Below are 24,682 nucleotides of genomic sequence, written 5' to 3'. Positions count from 1 at the left end.
AGGAACAGGGAGAGAGATGGAGAGAAGGAAAGATGGATGTCATGATAGTTTATACAGGGACTCAGTGACAGAGTGTGTTGATGTGTGAGACTATGGAGAGTGTCCATGAGAAAAGCTTCAACAGCTCCTGAGTACAATCAGGCTTAAAATCAAGTATACCGAGAGGCCTTGTAACTTTGAATGTCTAGAGCTTCTGCTCTTCAAAAACAAAACCAAATGGAACCCAAATTAGTTTAACAACAATTGGTTTTGACAACACTTGCTTTTGTTTATTGGGCCCTAAATAAATAATGAATAAAGTATTACATCCTTAATTAATACAATTCTTTGTGTTATATTATCTAGTTATTGTGTCAGATAGCCAAGTATTACGATCCAATATGACAGAAAAGTACAACAAAAACCTTGCTTACATTATAATTTTTTACTATTTAAATTGTAGACAGTCAGCCATACCAGGTTTTATATTCTGGGGTCATATTTTGCTAATGGTATAGATTTTCTTTAGAGAATCATTAGCTTTCTTTTCAATGTTAGCAGCAATTATAAATTTGGTTGATTAGATGCACAGGTGTAGATCTAACTATTTATTGTATCTCAACTACAAAAGTGGGCTTGAATTGTCTGAGGTTGTTGTAAGTGAACACGGTACTGGTACAGCTTGAAGCCTGTGATGTCTAGGCTTCTAGCTGCTGCTGTCTTGTTCATGCCTTCTTACCCACTGCTTGATTCTGTAGTGGACTGGCTTTTATGTGATTCCCCAGGAGATCCAGAGAGTGGAGAATCATAAATCTTCACGATTACAGCTCTGCTAGCAAAGTGAATATTATTCACACCAGTGCCCTCAGTTACATTGCTTCATATATATTGTACAGTAGCTGGCGTGGTCACTCAAGGCCTCTAACATGGAGAAGGGTTACTCTCCCCAAGGTCTTTCTGCTAAGTCACTGCAGGATCTATGTATAGGAATTCATTATTTATTTATCAGTATTATCTTCTGAGTGAAAATCCATTTAAAAACAAATACAAATTGGAATGCTGTGCTCAGATTCTGCACTCTTTGTGGAGTGGTGTGTTTTGAACAAACGATGAGCAGCATGCAGGATGTCTTGATATCTTCAGGCACAAAAGTATCACAGAAGCACAACAGAGCACAAAGGCAGAAACATGGTTTTCATCCAGTCTCCTTTAGATCTCATGAATACAGCTGGAGTTTCTCTCATTCTCTCGCTCCTCCATAGTTTATGCAATGCCTGCAAGCATTAACCTTCCTAGTATATTTACATAAAGGGAATTCACTTCTGCTTTTGACGTCTCAAATTCCCATTATCTCCTTTGGGCTTAAATCATATCTGTTATACCACAGCAGTTTTTACCTCTCCTCTCTCCCGATGCTGAGTATTGTAATGATGAATCTGCTTCTCTGCTCCATGCCAAACCTGGGCAGACATAACAGCAGTTGTTTAAGTTTTCCTAAATAAATAGAGTGTGTTTCAATAGAGATAGACAGCAGGGACGAGTCTGGGAAACTGCAGAGTTTGACTTGTGGAAGTTGCCTTTCTAAACTGTTTTTGTTACTAAGACAAGGAACATTAACTCCAGATGACAATGAAAGTAAATAATCTATCAGTGAAGTGCAGTAAATGCCATGTGTTGAAGAAGCAAAAGAACCCCCCCCCCCCATCTTCCTATTAATCTATACATGCCAAATGCTGTAACATTTCTGACATGTTATCCACTCAGACCTTGATGGTATAAGAGCTTGGGGAAGAAGTGGTATTGGGTATGGTGTAATTGCTGACCTTTCTGCAGCTTTGTTGCCTATCTGCACACAGCATTCCTCTGCACTTTGGGGCTCTTTTGTAGGCCTCAAATCACTACTCTCACACAAAATACACCAGGCCGAAACATTTTACAGGTCTTACGTTTCAGTATGTAGTGGTAGCCTTCTTTGTCAGGTAGAACCCTTTAGCAGAGGTTTGAGGCATATTCTTTGGTGCTAAAAGATTCTCTAAACCATAAGATTCTCTAAACCATAAATAAATTAATAAATAAAACCAACAAACTCAAAACAAATGTTTGTATTATATCATCAAAATCTGAGGTTGAGCTACAGTACAATGGAAGGACGAAGCCCTTCTGAGTTTCTAACATTTCAGCTTTATGCCTGTGGTTGTGTATCTGAGATGACCCCCAAAGAAGAATTAATGAGACAAAATCTTCAAGTAGCTTTGGGGACCTGACTGTAAATGTAGATTTACATTTCTTTTCTTCAGAGCTCAGTGTTGGATGTGTAGACATCCAGTGATTCATAGTACTCAGGAAGTGAATACTGAAGTGTATGGAGAGCTGTCTGGTCAAATAAGTCTGGAGAATTCTAAAGGGCTGTGTTCCACTGAGAGACTGTGGAGATCCATTCCATTCAGTATCTTTATCAACAATATTACTTGATTAATTTTGCTAATGACGCTATCTGATAATCTTGTTATTCATTTACCATTGGAAAACTATGAATAAATTGGAGGATATTTAGAGTGAAATATCTAAGACAAAATGGCTGTGTTATAAGAGATGGAATCCTGTCAGTCAAGCCTTTTCAAATGCTTTGTTCAGTTCCCACTCTGTTCAGTTCCATGTTCAAATTGCTCCAGGTTTATATGCCTTTGCAGAACATGTAATAGTTAGTATAAAAGCTAATACAGAATATGCAAGCATAGAAGAGAACTCAAAGTCAATGAATAATACTTCTGCTATAAATGGTAGACCAAGCGTGGCCATTATCATAAGTAATGCCAGGAAACAGGCCCTCTTGAAGGACTATTCAAAGATCTCATTTGTTAAACTGTTATACAATGACTTTATTCATATCCTTGGGGTCATCTCGCTAATTATTTGCTGAAACATATTTTGAAATTACACATAATTTGAACTGTATGATATTAATGGGGGATTCTTATTCACATTCTTGGGAATTGCTGTTGATGGGAACAATCTGTGTGCAGTGAAAAATGATTTAACGCTCTCAGCAGGAGTTGTAGGATTTACCATTGTGGTGTGATGCTATTAATTCTCATTGTATTGCAAAGCAGCTTGATTGCACACTGTGAACACTGTTATTGGAGAATTAGTGCAATTTTTGCCGCAGTTGTTCTGCTGTTCCATTAAATGCTAATTAGGCTCTCTTACAATAATTAGAGCCTCTTGCCAGACAGACCAATTTAACTAGTCCCACACTCACAACATTAAAAAGATTAAAATACGCACTGCTCACACTCTGTAATTAGCTTTATGCTAACCGCAGTCCCTGACAAAACTAGGGGTCAAAAGTACTTTTATGTTGCTGTTTGTGTATTGCTTATCAGGTCGAGCATCTCGCTGTAAAGATGCCTTTCCTTTCAGAGCTCATGCGTTTTCAGCTCTGCCACAAGGGCACAAGGCTGTCTGCAGCCTCTGGGTTACTTGTGCCTCAATTTGATCAAGTTTTCATGGGGTGTTTTTTTTCTTAAGACAGCCCCTCCCCACCAGACTTCGTTCTGGTGATTGGTGGCAACGTATTAGAAAAAAAACAACCTATTCCTGAATATAATTGGCTCTCATTCATCATGGTTGTCATGTCGCATGTAATGCCGAGGAACAGTGCTAGGCTTGCACATCAATCTCTGGCTGGCCGGGCTGACAGGCCTTCTGAGGGCTTTGGCAGCAGGAAGATGGCATCCTCCACTTGGCCCTGCACTTTCAAACTGCTCGGTTATGCAGTGGATGGCATTTTGCTTAGGCACTCCTGAGAGCTTCTCAATCATCCCTCCACATGCTGTGTCTTTCAAACATCTATCTGGCATGGTTCTGCATTAGCATACATACTCATTTTTTCTTTCCCCCTCTTTTTTTTTAATCATGATTATTTATATTTGAAAAGGCTCTCTTCAACGCGCTGCAGAGGTTATTTATTCAAATAATCATTGCTTTGAAAGTGCACAAGGAATGTTTTAGCAATGCTATTTTAAGAAGTTTACAGATTGATTGGAGTGATAATATCCTTGTTTAATTAGTGCCTTCCAACCATGCCTTATTGCCTCTGCAGATTGTCTTAGTATATGATGATTAATACCAATATCACTGACACACAATGTAAGCCGTGCATTTGGAAATAGGATTTACAAAAGATGGTGTTTTTTTTCCCTTCTGAGATGGTATCCGCTGCGTGTATTTGCCTACAACCAAACCACTCCAGTCGCATTAGTCAAACCGCTGCCTGCTGACCCTCGACTCCCAGGTCCTTCTGAGAGAAATAGCTGTTGAACTAAGATGTATGTACATACATATATTATTAATGCAAGCGTTAGGGTGTGCTGTTGTTGTCTGGATGCAGATTCAGGGCTGAACTGCGGCCTTGAGGCGATCAGCAGCCCACTTCATCATGTTTTTTGCTCTCATGAATAATTAAAAAACTTAAATTACTTGCCATGTACAAAATTCATATGCTGGGTTAGGGGAAAAGATACATGAAAATTAATTTTCTTTTCTCTAAGAGTGACAGGAAATCAATTAATCTTGATGTATTATTTCATGCAGGACAGGATACAAGAAGCCGTAGAGAGAATGGCTACAGCTGTTCTCATTGGAAGGGCCATATATTATAGTTGGCGTGTTTGACAGCTTCTGAAGGAAATGGCTGAAGGATATCAGGCAGGTGAAGCAACTGTAAAAATTTATTGGAGGATACAAACTGTTCCCAGGGCCTGACATAACCCTTACAGGGATAGAAAAACAATACTGAATTCCCCCCCCCCCCCCCCAAAAAAAAGAACCCACTTTTACTATTTATGGCATGAGCACATCTTGTTCATTTGATTAATTTGCTGTGTCCCTCATTGCCCTTTGGGAAGAATAAAGATTTTGCATTGGTATGATAAATGTGTCCTAGCAATATAACACTGCGGATGGAATGACAGAGCTATTTACAGCTCACTTCAACTTTTAGAACTTGTCAGTATTTGCAAGTTGTTGTCCAGCACTCTCTGCTAGGACTGTAAATAAGGCTTGTGCACAGATATTATTACTATTTTAAGAGGCGGTCGGATTCAGCACTGCTCTTTGGACTTTTTATCTGTAATTTTCCTGTGGTTTGTCCCTCTTTGAAAGAGCCCCCTTCCTCGCCACGTTAAAATGATGAGAGTACCTTGTTAAACTCATAACTGTGAACGCAGCAAATCTTCGCCTGAAGGTCTCTGTCCCTAGCTGTGTGCTATCATTTTACCACATTAATATAACTTGGACAGAGTTTCCCATATTCCTTATTTATTACCTGTCTGAGTGAACTTGAGATTAAGGTCATCACATGAGTTGGGTATGTGACGGCTATGATTTCCGCCATAAAGCGGCAGTGTGAGTGATGGAGTGACAGAACAGGTGAACTTCACATGTAGGCGGCAGCTCTTTTCCCTGCACTTACAGAAATGCCCTTGCGCAGCAGAGTTTGAGTTCAGCGTGACCTGCGGGGACGACCCTGCTCTGCAGTCTACCCTGCCACCCTACTAACTGAAAGATTAATTGCTACGGTGACTGCAGTCTTTGACGGTGAGTGACAACTGAGTGGCATGCCATAATTCCCCAACTGTTTGCGTTGTCGTACGAGGTGTCAGCAGCCAAACAGTTGTTTCCTCTTGCGCTCAGAGAGCAGGACACAAATAAGCCTTAAACAGTGCCATGAATCCGCGGTGCACCATCCTCTGCATGTGTGTGCCATTCTCAGCAGTGGAACATATGCTGCTGTACCTCAGAGGGAAAACTGGCTGACTTTGTCTCTGTGCTTCACTACAGAGAGCTGGCAGAGTGCTCTGTCCTGCCAAGGAGAGAGCTGTGTTCTGGGGCACAATAAATACCATTCCATTTATGAACAGATTTCTCTGGTCAACATGACTGGTAATCAACAATCAGTAAACATCTGTTACTATCTATTAATAACACTGCTCAGCAAATTTATGGCTGCTGACTGCTGGCATATTTGTATGAAAATATATTTCCTGCAGCTGATGGGCTACAGATTGGTGCGATGGTCGACACCATTTGTAAATGTGAGACAAATTAGAGGGCGTAAGACAACTAAATTAAAAAGGCAAATGACCCTGGCCAGATGGAGCTCAATATAACAAATGTAATAAGTTGTTGAGTTGCCAATTCTACAGATGCTGATGGTGAATTGATTTTGGAATGTGATGGCTGGCCAGACAAAAGGTTATATGTGCAAACTTTCATGGCAGTGTGTCCAATAATGATGCATCATGCTTGTAATTTAACATGAGGAATATTAACATTTTCAGTCTGGTAAATGGATTCACTCTCATTGGGCCAGAAATACATTTATTTGGGTTAAGGACTGTGTTAAGGAAGCAGATCATGAGCTGGTCTATTATGGTAATGTCTTGCTGTACTGCCTAGGACTTCCCCAGTGACCTAATATTTTATTCATGACTTCTACTTTAAATTTGATAATGATGTGTAGATCATTGTATTGCCTTATGCCCTTTATTAATACACATATAGTTAGCCTGAACTATAAGCAATTTATTTAGTTTCATTTAAGCCTCTAAATGTAAATAGGGATTAGATGTGGGTTAATGAAGTCATGTTCTTCAGGGAGGAATAATGTGCAGGGTAGTGAGCTGTTCTAGTAATTGGTTAATGTATCATTTTATACATTTTTTTTTTCAATAAAATGAAGTGGTCAGTGCCATTTTTCATTCTGAAATCAGACTAATTGAAACTATTGTTAAAAATATAAACAATCAATTGCTAATATAATTCCGGTGCCATTTAAAACAGCCATTCTAAAAGAGCAACTTATGTAAGTTTTGATAATGAAAACACTTTCAATGTGGTTGTTTTAATCTGAATAGCTATAGAACTTATTAAATATTTTGTTTTGAAGAACATTAATGTAATTATGTAATTAATGTGCAATATAATATCTTACACTATTATGATTGGTGCTGTTTATATTATTACATTAGTACTACGTTACAGTCTCTTTCCTACATGGCACCACCCTCTCTGTCTTTTCTCCCCGAAAATCAAGAAATAAATAATAACAGTTGAAAGAAAAGCCAGCCTAGAAGTGACAGGCTCAATTTGTTCAGAGGATGACATGGGGACGACACAGAGTAGATTATAAAATGCAGAGATGTGCAGAGGTCACATAAACAATTTGCCACCCAACTTGGGTACCCATAATGCTCTCTGCCCTGGCTGTTCAATATTTGGTGGCGCAGTGGTGGGGGGTGGGGACCTGAGCACAAAAGAATAGTGAAAAAGCCTGGGAGCTGATGGCAGTCAGGTTTGCATTTTTTTCTGGGTTAATTCACTGGATGAAAAGCTGCACTGTGCGATGTGTCATATATCAAAGGCAGGGCATCAGTAATCTTTGCTCAAGGGCACGGATAACAGACAGATAGACATGTGAATGAGATGGAAAAAAAGCAACTCATCCTTTTCTGCTAACACCACGAAGGAGATAAAGGAAGATTTATGAGTCATCTTGGACCACATACCAGCATGCGGCCCCATTTTTCACATGCTCCAAGAATTGGTGCAGGAAAGCAATCTGCTTGTCACTGTGTCCATCAGGTGCTTCAGGAGGAAATTGGGTCCTTCGGGCTTTTTATTCCACAGTCAGCTATTTTCTTTATAGTGGTTTTGTTTTTAATGGTGTCCATAAATATATGTAGGGTTATAAGTACCTTTATCACCCAAGGTGGTTTTTGTGTGATGTGATGTGCGGGACACGCTGCTGCTTCGGGACTGAATCAAGTCTGATAGTGGCAGGGAATTACAGCAGCTGCTGCCTGTTCACTGCAGTGACTGACACTGATAATATGGGATGACTGCCCTCTCCATCATCAAGACAGACAGGCATTTCTCTTAATGCGATGAGGATTGTTTGTGCGTATGCATGTATCAGTTGTTTTGAAAGACTTTATGCATTAACGCAAACTTTGTACATTTGTTTTGTCTCATGTGTTCATCTGAATATTGGGGTTTTGCCAAAGGTGTTTTGTTGTTTTATGTATGTTTGCATACATAAATGTATGTTTGCATACATACAAAGTAAGGGCTTTGTAGGTACTCCCAAACAGCCTTGTTTACCTGAGCATGTGAGCAGCTTCAGCTACACCTGCCCTGCTCAGCCTTGCCCTGTAATATTGCCACTGAAGTTATTGCACTTCACAACACTTGTTAAACTTAACGATGGTTCAGTCTTAGTTCACAAAGAATGTGTTTTACTGTTGAGAAGGGATACGCATAGCTCATTAATGCAAACATTTCACAGGGCATAGTTACAACAGGCATAAATCACTAGGTAATGATGTTGATGTTAAGATACTTTCCCTGGATCTCAAAAGTATTGTCTTATAAATACTGTCTAGAACATGAGCAAGAAGTGATCTATATAGGATAAACTTTGAGAATTGGGCTAACATATAGTTTGGATCAGTGCACCTTTTTGATTTAGAGAGAATATTATTGCTCTCTGATGTTGGAAAATTGTTGCTCTAATATTGTGTGCATCACCAGAGCCCCCCATTGGTTGGATTACACAGACTGCGTAACACCTAATGGACTAACGGTAGATGTTGAATGCTTGAGGCAAAGGGCGAGTTGCAGTCTCCACTCATGCCACAGAACAGCACAAAGTAAAGTTCTCCCCAGAGAGTTACTTGTGTCATCACTAATATTCAACAGCCGGTTCTGTCTGATGAAGACACGAGCGAATGTTTCATCTTTAAGTGTTCAATTAGGAGGAAGATGGGATAATTGTGCACAAATGCAGGGCTCATATGAGAGCTGTATTCCACTGAAGCTTCTTGGCAAGAGTTCACTGAGTCGTACTACTCCCCGGCTCCCCCGAAATGATTATGTGCATTTATTTCAACAATTACCACACTCAGTGTTTTAAAATATGATATGAACATGACATTTGCATTGTGGTCATTTGGTTCCTATTTCTGGGTATCATATCCATTTTGAAGCTCTTGTTTAAGCTGGAGCTTGTGTGCATGGAAAGTAGCCTGTTGGTTGCTGTACTGTGTTCCTCATGTGTAGGTACACATGAGTGCTGCTCACTCATTCAGCCTCAGTCAAATATTTCTGCTGTTCGTGAAATGTTTTGAGGCAAAATCAGTGTTCCTGCAGAGACACCATTTTTAAGCTAAGTAACCAAGCTGTGTGAAGCACGTGGAACCTATCTCTCGTGTATGGGTGCCAGGGAGTTCTGTGTTCTGGTTTGCTTTTTGTCATGGAGGTGTTATTTTTCTCCTGAAAGTGTTAATTGACTGCCAGTACTAAAGAGGAACAAAGCTGACATGTACCACAGGCACTTAACTCCTAGGAACTGCCATTAGCTTGGCTTGTGCTCTGAAAATATGTGATAATATGGTACACAAGAAATGCCAGAAATTGCATTGGATTTCATGGTTTAGCGGAATAACATGTATTTGTATGCAAGCCTCTTTGTAACATGCTATGAAATAAACAGAGGAAACTTTACTATTCACACTACTTTATGCAAAGAAAGAGACTGTGCAGAGTAAGCCTATATAAGTGTAAGACTATAACTTTAATGCTATGTGCAAAGTAAGGCTACCTTCACATTGCAAATCACAATGATTAATTCAATTTTTTTTTCTCAGATCTGAATTTCCTTTGTTGATAGTTTACATTCATAACTGCAAGAAACCTGTACCTGACTGTACTGTGAACACATCTGGCAACTGAAATGGCACATTGACATGTTTTTTTCACACGTAACCTGAATCACCAACAACAAAAATCGCTATATTTGTGAGATGACTCATGGTATTAAAATACTTCATTAGAAGTATCAGAAGTCGAGAGGCCAAAGCAAAAGCCGGACGGCTAGCTTTTTCCTTTACCCGTTACCCGTTACACGGGTACTGTTGCCATTGCTCTTGTTCTCCTCCATTGTTGTTTTGACGAGGACAGCGCTAAGCAGATGCATAAACGCAAAAAGCCACATGAAATCCAATCTGCCCCTTCCCATTCAAGTAGCATAGCCACGAATCAGACACGAATCAGATCTAGGACTATACATGAAAGTGATTCAAATCTGATTTGAAATGATCAGATTTGTGTGTCCACACAGCCCCGAAAAAAAAAAAAATCAGATTTGTGTCACATTAAGGCAGAAAAACCCAGATTTGAGTCATTTCAGGTTGGTAATGTGAATGTAGCCTAGGGCTATGTGTATGTGTTCGACTATAAATTTACACATGTGTAGAGTTAGACTCAAAGGAGGACAGAGGCAAGGGACCTGTTGCAGAATTAGTTTTTATTCCTTATTGCAGTGTTTTTATTCCTGCACTCCTGAAATCTACTTAGATTTATATGTCATCTATTCTTCTATACCAGATTTGATGGCTGTATATAGCTGTAGACCAGCTTTGATGGCTGTATATCTGTGTGTGTTTAGAGCCTGCAGTGCCTGCTCACTGCTATTTGCAACCCAATATTGGATCGATGGATTTAGCTGTGGCCTTTTATCTATCTTTATCTTTTGGCTTTATGCTGGATGTTCTGAAGTTTCAGTAACTGACAGCTGCAAAGCATGTGTGTTGCCTATACTGTGATGTAGCTGCCAAAATACAGTTTTACTATGTAGGAACTCTTCATTTAACCACCACTTAATTTACTATACTGGAGCAAATATGTCACACCATGCATGAAGGCCTAAATAAGCGTTTTCTAACCATGAGACCATTAAGGTCAAAATGTTGCAGGAATATTGTTAATATTTGCCTCCCATTTTTCTCCAGCAGAGCTCTTTACTTCCCAGTCTGTCTAATCTGAAAGTCTCTCTCTCTCTGTCTGACTCATTTTCTCTCTCTTTCCGTCGCTTGCTCTCGCGTATTGGGTTGCGTGGCGGGCTCGCGTGTGTGATGGCTCCGCTGGGCTTTCAGGGAGCTGGCAGCTCAGATGGGACAGAGGGATGAGCTTAGCACAACAGGCATATTGACTTTGATATCCTGTCTGTTACCACCACTTCCCTTTTACATGGCTGCCAGCAGAGATGACATTAGAGCATTAGGCGCAGCACCCACGGCCGCCTCCCCCTCGCCCGCCGTGGCCGGGACGTGTGTTCACGCGTGCCTCAGACCCGGCTGGTGCAGATGCGCCCGTGGGCCCCTTCCAGCCCTGCTGCTGCTGCCCCCTGGTTGTGGCATGCAAAATGAAAGGCGAGTCAAGGTGAGGGTTGGGCTGACCGGGGGTCCAGTAGGCAGATGTGATTTGATGGTAATTGCAAGGCAGGGAAAGGCAAGGGCCAGCCCTGAGATGTAAAAGCACGCACTTGTTGTGAGCCTTGTCAGCGCCAGGGGCCGACGGCACACGTTTGCCAGCCCTCTTGAGCCCTGCCATACCTGCTGTTGCTGTCAAGCCTCCTTGCCAATAGTGACATCTGTTCCTGAGAGCGCCTGGTGAATCTGAATGTCAATATCCTTGCCTTGAACTGCAACAGAGAAGTATTTGTCACTCAGCGACAATCATCCCTCAAATGAAAGGTTAGAGAGACACCGCTAGCCTTTAATCAGGCGGCGGGAGACCGTCTGTCAGCAGGGCCTTTTAAACATGCAGCAGCCCCCACCGGCCGCCAATGAGCCAAGTGATTGATCTGCACAAATCATTTTCTTTTGCTACTGTCAGTGGAGAGCTGATGGGGAGGATGCCGTCATGAGGATTAAATATGACTGCTCCAGGCACTCTGCCCCCTGATGAATCCTCGCCTCTTCACATTCACCCGCCTGTCACGGGGTCCAGCCCAGTCTAGACTGAGGCCATAAAAAAAAAAAAAACCTGTCTGCTCATCACGCCATTAAGAGCCCCGACACTTATGATAGTTTAGTGTGATGGCAGTCACTGCTTCCCTCTCAGATATCTCCATGCAGAGGAGAGAGCTGTTCCTTCATATCATCACAACGATGCAAGTCACAGAACAGGGAAATGTTTTTGCTGCCATTACAGCGTGATCTGGAGACATATTAGCATTATATTTAAGTGTGCATTGAGCATGCTTCTTGTGTCTTGGGACACTGTGATTGAGTTGAAACTTTAACTTACCCAGACTCTAAAGTTTTATATTGCATTTAGAGACCTTTGAAAATGTTTGTTACTGGAAAAGTAATTGTCCTGCAAGGGGTTAGTAATTTTGTGGTATTAAATGACCTGTCAAGCCAAAATGAAGTAGTATGTCTCCACTGCCAAAACGTATACACACCCCAAACCTATAAAATGCTCACACATAAAGCTCTATAGCTTTAATGGGATAGGGCACTATTTTTACCACCACTTCATTTTATCATTCAACACACTACCGTGCTATTTTCACAGATTTGAACCTTATTACACCAACCTCAGCCTGATTTATATAGTTAATATCAAACCCAAACTCACAATAGAAATGATACATTAATCTGAGTTTTACTGTTAGACAAATGTTTTTCCAATTGGAGTGAAAGTGGCTGCTGTTAAAGGGATCCTCATTAGGCTCTCGTTATTGGCTAAGTGCTTTTCATTTTCTTGCTGAAAGCCGGGCCTCACTGATCTTTACACCCCTCCGAAGATTACCTCCAACATAGCCCACCGCTCATTTGCTCTTTCTGACGCAACGGTTACATTTATTCTTAATGTTCGGACCATGTTGTTGACCTTCAATGCTTGCTGAGTCTAGCACCTGCTGACCCCGCCTTTAAATCTGTCAGTGTGGAGATATATGGGGATCTGCCTCATCTTAGGCCACCCTGACCCAGCCTGGCATGTCCCTCTTGTGTTCTACATCTTGTTTGGGAGATACTTCGCCCATAATGTTCTGTGACCTTTTCCACTGAGCACGGCGGTCGTCCAGCAACTCGGAGGGGGGGGAGAAATTGAGCTGTTTCATTCCTCCCCGAGGAGTCTCACGTTTCCTCTCTGGCCATTTATTTGAAAGCTATCATTTTCTTGAATTCATAGACGAAAATTGGCATTGATTCACAGGATGATGGATGCTGAGAGTCCCTCTATTGACACGGCCATTGACAGTTTTCAGTAAATTCTGCATCTAATTATCACTCTTGGCTAAATGATACTCCTGCCTGGCTGGGAGAGGTGGTCGATGGGACTGGTTGCATTGTTCCTGAAGGCCCTATTGAGTAATGTGTCAGGGCCGTGGGATGTAGCTGAAGAGAGCACATTTCTCTCAGTTAGCCCCACTGCGTAATTAAACCTAATGCTGACTGACGTCAGAGCTAGAAAAGATGCACATGGGAGATTGATGTGATTATTTGTTGCTCTCAAGTGCTTAAATGATTTTATCAATATATATCTTTTATCAGACTTTTCACTCATAAGATTGTCAATCTTAATTTTGAATGTATTTGAATATACTTTGAATATAAGGATCATATATTTCTTATTGTTTTATCATATTGTGTTTTCAGTGGAAAGCATACAACAGCAGAGACACAGTGCATTTTCTCTTACTTTGTTGATTAGATTTACTACAATTTTCTATCCAACAGATCTTTCCATCTGTTGATTACGCTACAATAACCATCACTGATACAAATGATTGTGTGTTGTAAATCCCAGACATGGGCGGATGGGCTGTTAGATTGTGCCCTGCTGGGAGATGAGGCAGAGCCAACATACTCTGACTGACATACCCTTCTGCTGTGGGGGGTTTTGATGTCCGGGTCAGGCACCTGCTGAGGGAGGTTGGCCAGGTGATCTTGATAATCCATGCCCAAAGCAGCCTTGCTTTTCCCACAGCAGCTATGAATCGGCACTTCAGCGCAGCTAATGGCTCACTCCTGCTCCTTCACAGGCAGCCTATTGTGCTTTGGAAGGAGCACAGAGGGAGGGGGAATGGTGTAATCCTGAACGTGCCCTGGATCAGTCTGTTTGAATTTCACACCCACACTGATGAGCATGTCCGGACGCATTGAAGGTCCTCTATGTGTGACGTTCTCCCAAAACACCCTTCACATGTTCCGAGAACTATCATGACCCCTACTGTAGTGATCCAACCCCAATTACCCCTACATGAAAATCACGCAGTACACCTTATACTATAAATATCTTCTGGTTTCTTCCCCTTACCACTGCAAAATACTATTAAAGCGGTGGGGAATAAGTAGTGAGCCCCTCGTTCCTATGTTGTTTACGGGGGGTTTTATGCACTCCCGGCTGGGGAGCACACCAGCCAGCTGCTGTGGTTAGTAGCCAGAGCAGGCTGGTACGATGGCAGCAGTGAGGCTCCAGGCGAACAGAGAGCATATGGCCCGCCATGGCGTGACGGAGCACGCCCAACAGAATGCGATACTCTCGTCTTCCCTCCGGGACTGTCACCATGAGGAACAGCCCTCCAGACGCAGATCCAGAAGTACAGCAGATCAAACTGTGTTTGTGAGCTTAGTGCCTGGGGGAGACTCGCCGTGCGAGGTGGAACCTGGCAAGTGTCCCCCTGCACTGGAATGCTGCGCTTTTATTTTCCCAGAACTCTTCCAAGCACTTTTCCATTCCAGAAATGACAAATTACTGATATTTTTGTTGTTTCTGCCACTCATATTGTTTGTAGCCCTCATCTCCATGCAGGGTGTTTCCAGATTTTCCTCCTTTGGTTGGTGGGTTGGAAAAAACAGTAAAGTCATATCCAATGGCAGTCATTCTGACTTTCACTGAATTAGACAAACTTTTAGCCCACACAAATGACATTGAAATAAATTGATATAATGACAAGAATTTCTGCCTTGGCATTGTGGGAGGTGAAAATCTAGCCCTATCATTTCAGCTTTTGGATTTGGCACAGCATGTAACATGATCTTAGATGCGTCAGAGAAAATAGATCCACTTTTTCCTCTCTTACGTCCATGCAGGAGCCATACACTGCTGTGGGTTATTTTAGGAGCCAGAAGTGGAGGGTTAGTGGGGTTACTGGTTCACAGTCCACCTATGCTATAGTAGAGAGATAATTGCACGATGGCCAGAAGGCTTTGATTGGCTGTGTGGTTGTAGTGTCGGCAGGGGCTGGATTCTTTTGGTCTGGGGAGGGGGTTGTGGGCGGATGGGTTCATATTTTATACAGAATTTTTTTCTATCTTGCGACCTTTGCCAGGGTCACTGAGGCAGGCAGGGTCACTCAAAGTTCAGGTTAAAAAGGGTCATTGATGAACACTTAAATACAGCAACCTTGCTGTTTACCAGAAACGCAGACAAATGGGGCCAGGAATTTGTAATGGAAAAAGGATTACACACACACATGCACGCACACAACCACACACACACACACACTTTTTTAGAACTGCAGATGTTTATTCCAATGAACATCTTTTCTTGAGATATTAATTCTGCATTTATGAGATTTGGGTAAACTGAGTCTGTTTTAGACTATATGATTCACCAGTTTTGCCACTATGCCCACTAATTTTACATGGTAGGTTTTACATGGTAGGTAGGCAGTGACAGAGTACTTTTTCCTTATCTTGCTTGGCCATTCTCCCCATAATTATGAGATTATGAGTAGGCAAGGTCCAGATGGCAACAAAATTCACATTAAAGACTGTGTCTTTAATTCACTGACACATTTTTTCAAGTGGAAGTGTAGAGCTTATCGGACTGAAACCACACAAATCAGGTTGAGCCAGCAAGGTGTTTGTTTAACCCAGCACAGCTTCCTTTTGGGAGCCCAGCAGGTTAATAGAATGCTGTTTACTGGGGTTCACTTATCCTCCTGTCCCACTCTGTGTAGTCTTTTGAGTGCATGCACATCCTCTTAAACCCCCCAGTGGAGCTAGTCACTACCTGGCAGGGAGGAATACCGGAGGCTCCGACAGTGCCGGGTGGAGGGATCCAGACCTAAAGGCTTGTCTCGAGCTTAAGGCGTCAGATCTGAACACAGCGTAAGCTATGGAGCCAGATATGATGTGCATCTGAGAGCTGCTCATGACAGGCCAAGAGGTGCGGGGCTCAATTGTGCGCTGGGAGCCTTGTTGTGCCATTACGGCCCACCCCACCCCCCCGCCGCACGGGGAGGCACTACGCCACGCCGCCCTGATTTGGCACGGCTGAATAGAGTGTCACGTTGTAAAGGCCTATTTCTCCCCGTCTCCTGTTCTGCTCTGTCAGTAGAAGGAACAAGGCGGGAGGGGATACGGAGGAACCGTGCCAGTGCGCTCTCTCGGCGAACGCAGCCTCGGCTCGAGGGGCTGATTGTTTCGCCTTTTTACTCCGTGCCTTTGCCTCGCCTGTGGGTTTACATGACCCTTCAACTGTGTTTCCACGCAGGCTGTGAGCCGTGCTCACAGGCTTCTGACTGTACTGCGAAAAGGCAGCTATGAGCACTTGCACTAGTGGGCTGTTTAGTTCAGCAGGCCCAGAATAACAGCCTCCTCTTGGCTGGCCTACACGCCGCTCACTACATCATGTGAGAGCCATCAGTTCTCTGGTTTCATTAATCAACAGGAAGATGAAGAAACAGGGTTTCGACTGGGTTACTGCTGTCAGCAAGGCTAATACTGAAGAGTGGATCTCTGTGGGGAGGAATTACTTTGCTCCAATTTTTAAATCATGTGGCTGTCAAAAACAGAGATTCTAGGCACTTCTCCTTGCTTTTCTTCTTCTTGTCTTCCTTTTTTAATTTTTGTTTGGAACATGATTCTTACATATTTCACATTGTGCTGTTTGACCTTTTCACTTCACTGCCACGCACTAATGCTGTAGGGCACGATTATTAAAAATGTCTGGCTAATAAAACAAATCTGCTTATAACTTATTTATGTCATACTACATTTCAGCAAAGCGAGTGCTTTGGAAGGGATTTGTGCAAGCGATGCTATTTATGGCCATTGAGGTAGAGACGAGTTACATGCTGGGACTAAATTTCACAATACAATAATGTCTCATATTTATAAATAGGTCTCAGTTTGGGGCCATATAATGCATGGTTTTCTGACATGTTGTGATTTATTTTGCCCAGAAACATACTTGTGGTCACACCCAGCTATAAAGTATGTACTGGAGTAAATGCAATGGCTTTAAATCAAAATAAGCAAATCTCTAATGCCTTATCAGTGTCCTTCCTGTTGTGGAAGGAATCTCTTTGCCTTTCAGAAAGGAAAATATATCATCAGATAAATAGTCACCAGCAATCTGATACTAGGGGTGAGCTAAACCACTTCTAAGCAGTCTTTCTGAATCCAGGCGGGTCTACAGTGAACTAAAATGAATGGAAAGTGTATTGTGTCAATGAAAAATGGGAGTACCGTCACTATGAAATATGCCTTTCATCCCACATGGCATAATCGGAGGCTGCAGTATTTCTGAGCTGAAGTTCTAGTGTTCCTCTGGAGCCTGCACTTTATCGCTAGGAGAGCATGGGAGATAATGTAAAGGATAATACAGAGCCATTGCCTTCAAGATGACTGTCAGAGTGCTGTTAGCCTGTCAGACCCTCCCCTGGGGGCAGGGTCAGCCTGTCCGTCAGAGCTGATTGACACCTGAGGGGTGTAAGCTATCAAAGCCTCTGTCAGTGAGACAGGGTAGAAAATAGGTGTGATGGGTGAAGAATTACTGAGAGTTTAGGGGGGAAAAGTGATGGAGAAGAGGTGAGAAGACGCTGAAGGCAAAAAAAAGTGAATTGAAGGTTAGTTCTTTGTTGCATGCATGGTATTATTGTCCTGTTCTTTCACAGGATTTAATAACTATGATATTGCTTTTTAATGATACTGAAGCTACAAAGTGAAGTGATAGTGAAGCCCTTGCATGGACTTCTTTGAGATTTGAAAAACAGTTGTACTGTATGATGGCCATATGTAATCAGAGAAAAGCTCATTGAAGTCAGTAATGTTGCTGTTGAGTTCCCTGTCCTACTGAAATGAGTCTGTTTCCATAGCGTGACATCTATTGAGGGATTGCAGGGGTGAGCCTGCTTCCAGCGTGCTGCCCTTGTGAAGGCTGTAGACAGGGCTTGTCTTTTCTCCTCTCACGCGTCCTCCTCCCTCTCTCCTGGTCTCGGAGTGGCCGGCCTTCCTAGTCCATCTCCTTGTTCTCACTCTCTGATTAGACCTGACACAGAGTTGATTCAAATAAGCCTGCAGTGGAGGCATAACCAGCACACCATGAACACTGAGTGAAAAGGGGAGGGATTTTCTAATAGGAAAGCAAATTAGCATCCAGGTCCTACTTTCTGCAATTATTTCCATTGCTTGTACCACTGTATTGACAGATGCTAAAAAACAGGCTGGTCTGCCTGCAAGTGTTCGGCCATTAATTTTCATTTCTTTCCTTAAGGAAAAACAATGATGAAAGGTTACTGCATTTCAATAACCTATATAAGCCACATAAATGCAATTCTATCACTAAAAGATTAATGTTATAATGTTATATTACCACAGGCAAAACACTATCTTGGATTATGCATTTCATCTTCATATTTTACATGGCTAAAAACTACAAAGCTTTTTTTTTCTGTAGTGGAATATTAAAAGTGTCCATAATACTGTTCTTATACTATAGCAGTTTTTCATTAAGGTCTAATTGTTATTGGGATTTGTGGAAGTGTATTATCAATCTTTATTTATATGCTTTGCAAAGATGTTGATCAATGAAAATGCTTTCCCTTGTTGAATGCATTGGACACAACAGAGCAGCCAGTAGCAGGGCTAGTTAATAGCCTCTATAAGATCCCAGAACCAAGATCAATAAGGCATTGAAATAAAAAGATGAAATGACTTTTTTCCTGCTTTTTTTCCAGAAGCTGTATTGCAGAACTTAACTTTAAAAGTTTTTCCTTCTGCTTCCAAAATAATTCTGTGAAAAAAGAAAACAACCATCTCAAAGTTTTTTTTCTTTCTTTTTTATTGCTTCAGCCCCATTAAAATTCTTATGAAGTTTATACATATCACTACATCAAATACACATGAATTATAAATGCTTCATATTACAGTCTTGCACTTGTAGCCCCTGGGTTGCCTTAAAACTGATTTTTGTGTGTGTGTGTGTGTGTGTGTGTGTGTGTGTGTGTGTGTGTGTGTGTGTGTGTGTGTGTATGTGTGTGTGTATGTGTGTGTGTGTGTGTGTGTGTGTGTGTGTGTGTGTGTGTGTGTGTGTGTGTGTGTGTGTGTGCGCGCATTTTGTTGTTACATTGGCCAAACAAAAATGAAGTAATGTGGTTTTTGATCTTTTATCATTTGCATTAAATAGCACCAAATACAAATAAATAAACTTCACTGCCATCATGTTTTGCTTTGAAATTGTATTTGTTGCTTCAGTTAAAGAAGTTGCCCATAATAATAAGTAACACTTATGACATATGAGTGCTGTTCTTAGTTTTCCTTATGAGATGTAGTGCAGCTTGGCCAATTCTTCCAACAGTAACAGAAAGATACTTTAAGGAAATAGCAATATTAACCAAAAGGTAATCAACCAGAAAACCAGTGGAGAAACCAAACCCCCTTAGCTGGAGCAGTGTTCCAACCCAGAAGCCATTAGACGTAGGCAGTGAAATGCTGCATCAGAGCTGTAGTGTCTAATGATGTGCATACGGAAACATGCCCGACACCTCAGAGGACAGGGCTGTCTGCATGGCTCGGCAGCTTTTGCCTGAAGTTGTGCTTCTGTCACTCAGAATTTCGACTGGGCGACCTCTTCCCTCGATACACGCTGGCCAGCGCAGAGGCGGCGCCCTGACAGGCCTCTCTCACGATACTCGGGACATTATGTTCTGTACCTTACTATGTCTTTGCACTGGAAATAGTTTTGAAGAGCTTTGCCACCTCTTGTATTTCTCTGTAGATATCCAGTTGGGTGTTTGGGTTTCCAGTCTCGGCTGTATCGCCTGTTGCTCTACTGTTTGAAGGTGTCATATCAACTGTGAGGTACAGGGCCTCCCTTGTAGACACATGTCTGCTGTAATGCACTACATAATGTTTCGCTACTGAGCACACTCTACCCTGGCTAGAAGATAGCTCGCTCTCATAATGGGCAGAACAAACCTGGCATCACAGATATCAAGGCAGGTAACTTTAGACTGGGTCACGATGTGAAGTGGGAATAATTAACACCTACCCATCCAATCCCAGAGAGCACTGTTCATGACGTGCGTAATAAATAATTACCGGTGACATATTACACCATGTGACCTGTTCCGACACTCAGGGGGAGGACCAGTGGGCCGGCAGTGGGGGGAATTTTTGGAGACACGGATAAATAGCTGCTTCATGTTTATGCTTGTCAAGAGCTTCAGCTGTGGCCTGGACCTCATGCTATGTCTGTTTTGCCTTCAAAGATATGATTTAGTCCCCTCAGTCCAGCTGAGGTGCCAAAGCTGTTTGCAGGACAGATAGTTTTGCAAAAGCGTATGTTAAATAGGCTTAGCTCAATGACGCCATCCGTCCACACACTTCCAATCCTGAATGGCTGAGTGTGATTGCATGAAAGCCAGATCTCACTTCCTGGCTACGAGTACAAAGGCACTTCCTGGCTATGGGTCCACAAAAGGTCACCCTCTTACCAAGAAGGTTTGAGTGGTGGTAGAGATAACAGTCTTACATTGTATCTACAGTATTATACTGTACACGCTCTGTAAAGCACTATAATGATTGGCAATAAAGTACTGAAATGGATTTATGTAGCAACCTATAAAAAAACAGTTTCTCAATTTCAGCATTTGCAGTATTATTTTTTTTGCTGAAACTCTTTATTTGAAAAAAAAAAAAAACAGTACAAAACAACTTGCCAAAGTTTCTCGATGAAAAGGCTTATTTTGACATAGCTCTGGTGTGCTGCCGCTTGTGTTCTACACTGTATTTGTAGTTTGTGATGGTAGTGCCTGTCCATTGTTCACATCAGTGTTTTCCTAGCACTCTCCCTCTGTATGGCCGGAGAACGCCCCCAGCCTCTGATGCAGCCTTTTACTGTAATGACCCTATTTATGACTTATTTACTATTTTCAGATTTCCCCGGAGCTGAGCCGAAAGCTGATTCCCAGGCTTGAGAAAGCAGACGCCGTGTCCTGGTATTTTAACTCATGTCTGGTTCAGCCATTCACTTTCTGAATTCATAACCAGCTGGAGATCAAACGCAACTCCGATTTATTAGGCTCAACAGCAGGGATGATATGTATGACTAATATGTTGTTTGTTCAAGTCAACATATTCTTGGTCCATATACACTTCCACAGCCCTTTCATGTTTGTCCTCAGGGATGTGCAGCTCTGGATGACTGGTGAGGCTAAACTCAATGGAAAAGGCAGTTCGTAGATAATGCCCATCATCAGGGCTTTGGACTCCGGCCATGGAACTGACATGATTCTGGATAGCTCTCCTAAAGGCATTACATAATTGATGCTTTAGTGGTGCTGTGGTACTTTGGCTACTTTTGATGAGGAATTTTGGGTAGGCGTTGTTGACAATTTCCCTTAGCCAACTCATATATATATATATATATATATATATATATATATAATGTGCAACCATACAGCCATATATCTCACAAATGAAAACCACGTGGAGAAGGTTGTCATTTGTTAAAGTATAGTAGAACGAGCAAAGCAGGCCAGAAGTCGCCTCATCAAGAACACTCATTCAGGATGATGAATGTGGCCAAATACACATTTGTCCGTAAAACTTGCAGAGTGGATGAGCATCATTAAGCATGAGGAATAGGTGCAGCCCCGCTGAGAAGTGAGCGCAGCAAACAGATGTTGGGAATTTTTGCAGGCATCTTTCATCCAGAGGACCATCATTAATAAACCTGAAGGTGATTCTCCTGTTTCTGTTTAATAAGAGCAAGTAAAGTATGTGTGGCTGTGGAAATCGCTGAATAAACAACCTTACAGGGCTTTTAGAGTCACCATAGGTATCTCTTTTGTAAACAGGAGCTGCCATCAAACAGCTATATAGTTTGTATGGTGTATTTTTCACCCAGTCTTTACTCTCTTATCAACTAGGCATGTTTTATGGAAAAGAGTTTAAACGTTCATTTAGACTTGACTGGAGTTAGTTGACTACATCGTGTAAAATGGATCATGTCGACTGTGAAGTGGTAGTTTAAACTCATTTGTCTTTTCCCTTTTGTAGGTGAATTAGAATAAACACAAATGATGGCTTTGTTTTGCAGCGTGACAAACGGTGAGCTATGAAGTGATGAGTTTGACTGAGGGAAATTGGTTCCTCTTTGTAAACGTGAGAGAGCTGCTCAAACGCTGGAGTTGTTGTGCATGCTGTCTTTCTGACTAAGTCATTCATCAAGGATCTGGGAAAGGCTTGCTAATCAAGGGGCCGGGTGAGTAGGGGTGAACTGGGCCTATGTTAAGAGGCACAGGCCCTCCTGCTGGAGTTCCAGCTCAGCTGAAGCTGTCTCATTTTATAAACAATCCCAGACACAGAGGGTATACTATGAATAATGCTTAAGCCCTGAAAAATCCCACCACCAATAAATCTTAATACAGGTTCTTAGATTCCAGTGGGCTGCCCACATCTCTTTCTGCCCAACCCTGCTGTGTTTCACCTCCCTGTGCACTGGCTGCAGTTTCCCTCTGGCACAAAAACAGTGGCTCAAATTCGCTTGTGCCACAGTTTACTTATAAACAGGATTACATGCATATGTCCCATACAAATCAATAAAAACATGTCACAATTGTTTAGCCTCTCTTGCTTTCCTAAATGAAATTCATCACACAGCAAATCAGCAAAAAAGAGCAGGTAAAGAATGGAGTTTGGTCATCAGGACTGGGCTTGTCACATGCTTGAGAAATGCATTTTTCATCTCTGTCATTGTCTTGATTCATATGTTGTTATGTTTTGTTTGGGAATCTTTTCTCCACTGAGGGTGCTATACATAAGTGGAGAATTACATTTCCACTGTTTACACTCTGTCTGACATGTCATACTTTGATGAAACGCCCACACCACACTGGAATAATTTACTGAAATATAAGTTGGACTATAAAAGACCATTTGCGTTTGTGACCTCAAAAAGCTCTTGTGATGGTGGTCTTATGAAGGTTAAACTTGAATGAATGCAGTTGTTTTTCCTTGGCAGGCTAAGACACAAGATAGATTTAAGTCATAAACTGCTGTCATGTTTGCACTGGTTCTGTGGTAAATTGGTAGTTCATCTAAATATTAACTGTCACTCTCTAGCCAGTGTGAGTGGTTTTTACATTGGAATCCTTCCCCTTCACTGTTATTAGACGTCAGGGGCATACTACCCTGTGAGTATTATACTAGATAACGATAAAGGACTTTTTTTCCATTGGACATATGAAGTTCTGTTCTTAAATGTTCTGTGCTGAGTAAAGTTAAACTGACTTTTTTTAAATCACAGGTTATTATCGACCTTTGAGTCTTGGCTCCTCTCAAGGTTTCTTCCTCATGCTCTAGGGAGTTTTTCCTTGCCACTGTCGCCCTTGGCTTGCTCACTGGGGGCTTGGACTCGGAAATGTGTAAAGCTGCTTTGTGACAATGGCTGTTGTAAAAAGTGCTATATAAATAAATTTGACTTTGAATTATGTGAAGTAGGGGTTGTTCTGTATGGTTTTAGGTCATATGCTGTGCAGCAGGTCACATTGATTCCTGTTAATCAATAAACAGAGGATGTTATCACTGTAAATAACATACTGGGATTGACTGTGAGTCAAACTGGGTACGGTATTTATAAAATTCTGTACCAGTTTTTTTTTTTTTTTTTAATTAAAAACAAAATTAAAGATGCATATTCTCAAGATTCTACAAAGGAGTATTCATGACAGGCCTGGTTTATCTGATGTCCACCTTTAATCCTACAGCACACTGGGTGAAAATGGTTCTTCTAACGCACACCCCATCCACCTCAGCCAGGTTTGGATATGAAAAATCTACTTTGTAAGTGTTGTATCCTGTTATAGCTCTTATATGGTATGTATCTGATCTTCCTTGGTCTGCCAAAACTTGGGTCATTTTTTGTTTTTATTTCAAGGCGTCCATCTATGCACAGCCTGTTGGCTTCTTTGTTTTTACACTGTTATTTGTTGTTACCATACAGATATGTCATTTGCTTTTACTGCTGTACCTGTTGTTACTGTTCAGATAAGCCAGTTGCTTTTACACTCATATACCTGTTACTGTACAATCATTGGCTGAATGTAATATGTTTTTGTGGAAGTCTAAAGGTCTGATTGACTCTACATTTTGCACAAACTCTAAATTCTGTTGTTGTGTTCCCCAGAACTCATTTTAAAGGCAATTAATTATACTTATGGAAACACCTTTGTCTACATTTAATGAAAGGTGTTTCATACTACTGTGCACTTAATTTGTATGGAGTTCAGATTCCATGTGCATGTATATTGTGTCACTCGGGGTGCTTCGACCCTCTTAATGGTAATCATGCCTTTAAACTCTAGAATCATTGGTGTATTTCAGGCAGGGCTGCAACTATTCTTTAGCCTTGTTCTGAAGATAAATTAGTAGGTCCTAAATAATGCAGTGAACCCTAATTCTCTTTGATTAGTAGCGAGTTAGATGATAGCGACCCATTGAAATTGGTCATCAGCATAAATAATGACTGAATGAACTGATAAAATGCAAACTCGCCAGCCATCATAAATCAAATGAAATCCACTTGCTGTGGAAGTCATTGAAATTAGAAGTCCATG

At 41.6% G+C, this 24,682-nt stretch overlaps 1 protein-coding gene and 1 long non-coding RNA gene across 10 annotated transcripts in view; both read left to right on the top strand.

The window, feature by feature from the left end:
* lrmda (leucine rich melanocyte differentiation associated) overlaps positions 1-24,682 on the top strand; it is a 194,122-nt gene that overhangs the window by 63,319 nt on the left and 106,121 nt on the right. The window lies entirely within an intron of this gene.
* On the top strand, positions 16,047-23,660 carry LOC113583640 (uncharacterized). Of its 3 annotated transcripts, none has more exons than XR_003411323.2 (3): positions 16,047-17,689; positions 23,190-23,260; positions 23,374-23,660. It is a non-coding gene; the product is annotated as an uncharacterized LOC113583640 (long non-coding RNA). The 3 variants fall into 3 exon arrangements; XR_014126268.1 differs by lacking the exons at positions 23,190-23,260; positions 23,374-23,660 and adding exons at positions 21,000-21,165; positions 21,248-23,174; XR_014126269.1 differs by lacking the exons at positions 23,190-23,260; positions 23,374-23,660 and adding exons at positions 19,840-19,922; positions 21,000-23,174.

This window comes from Electrophorus electricus, chromosome 12 (assembly GCF_041902795.1).
Source record: "Electrophorus electricus isolate QZ-2024a chromosome 12, ASM4190279v1, whole genome shotgun sequence".
In the NCBI taxonomy this organism is placed as follows: Eukaryota; Metazoa; Chordata; class Actinopteri; order Gymnotiformes; family Gymnotidae; genus Electrophorus; species Electrophorus electricus.
Note: the sequence above shows the minus strand (reverse complement) of the source record. Positions and strands in the feature narration are given on the sequence as shown.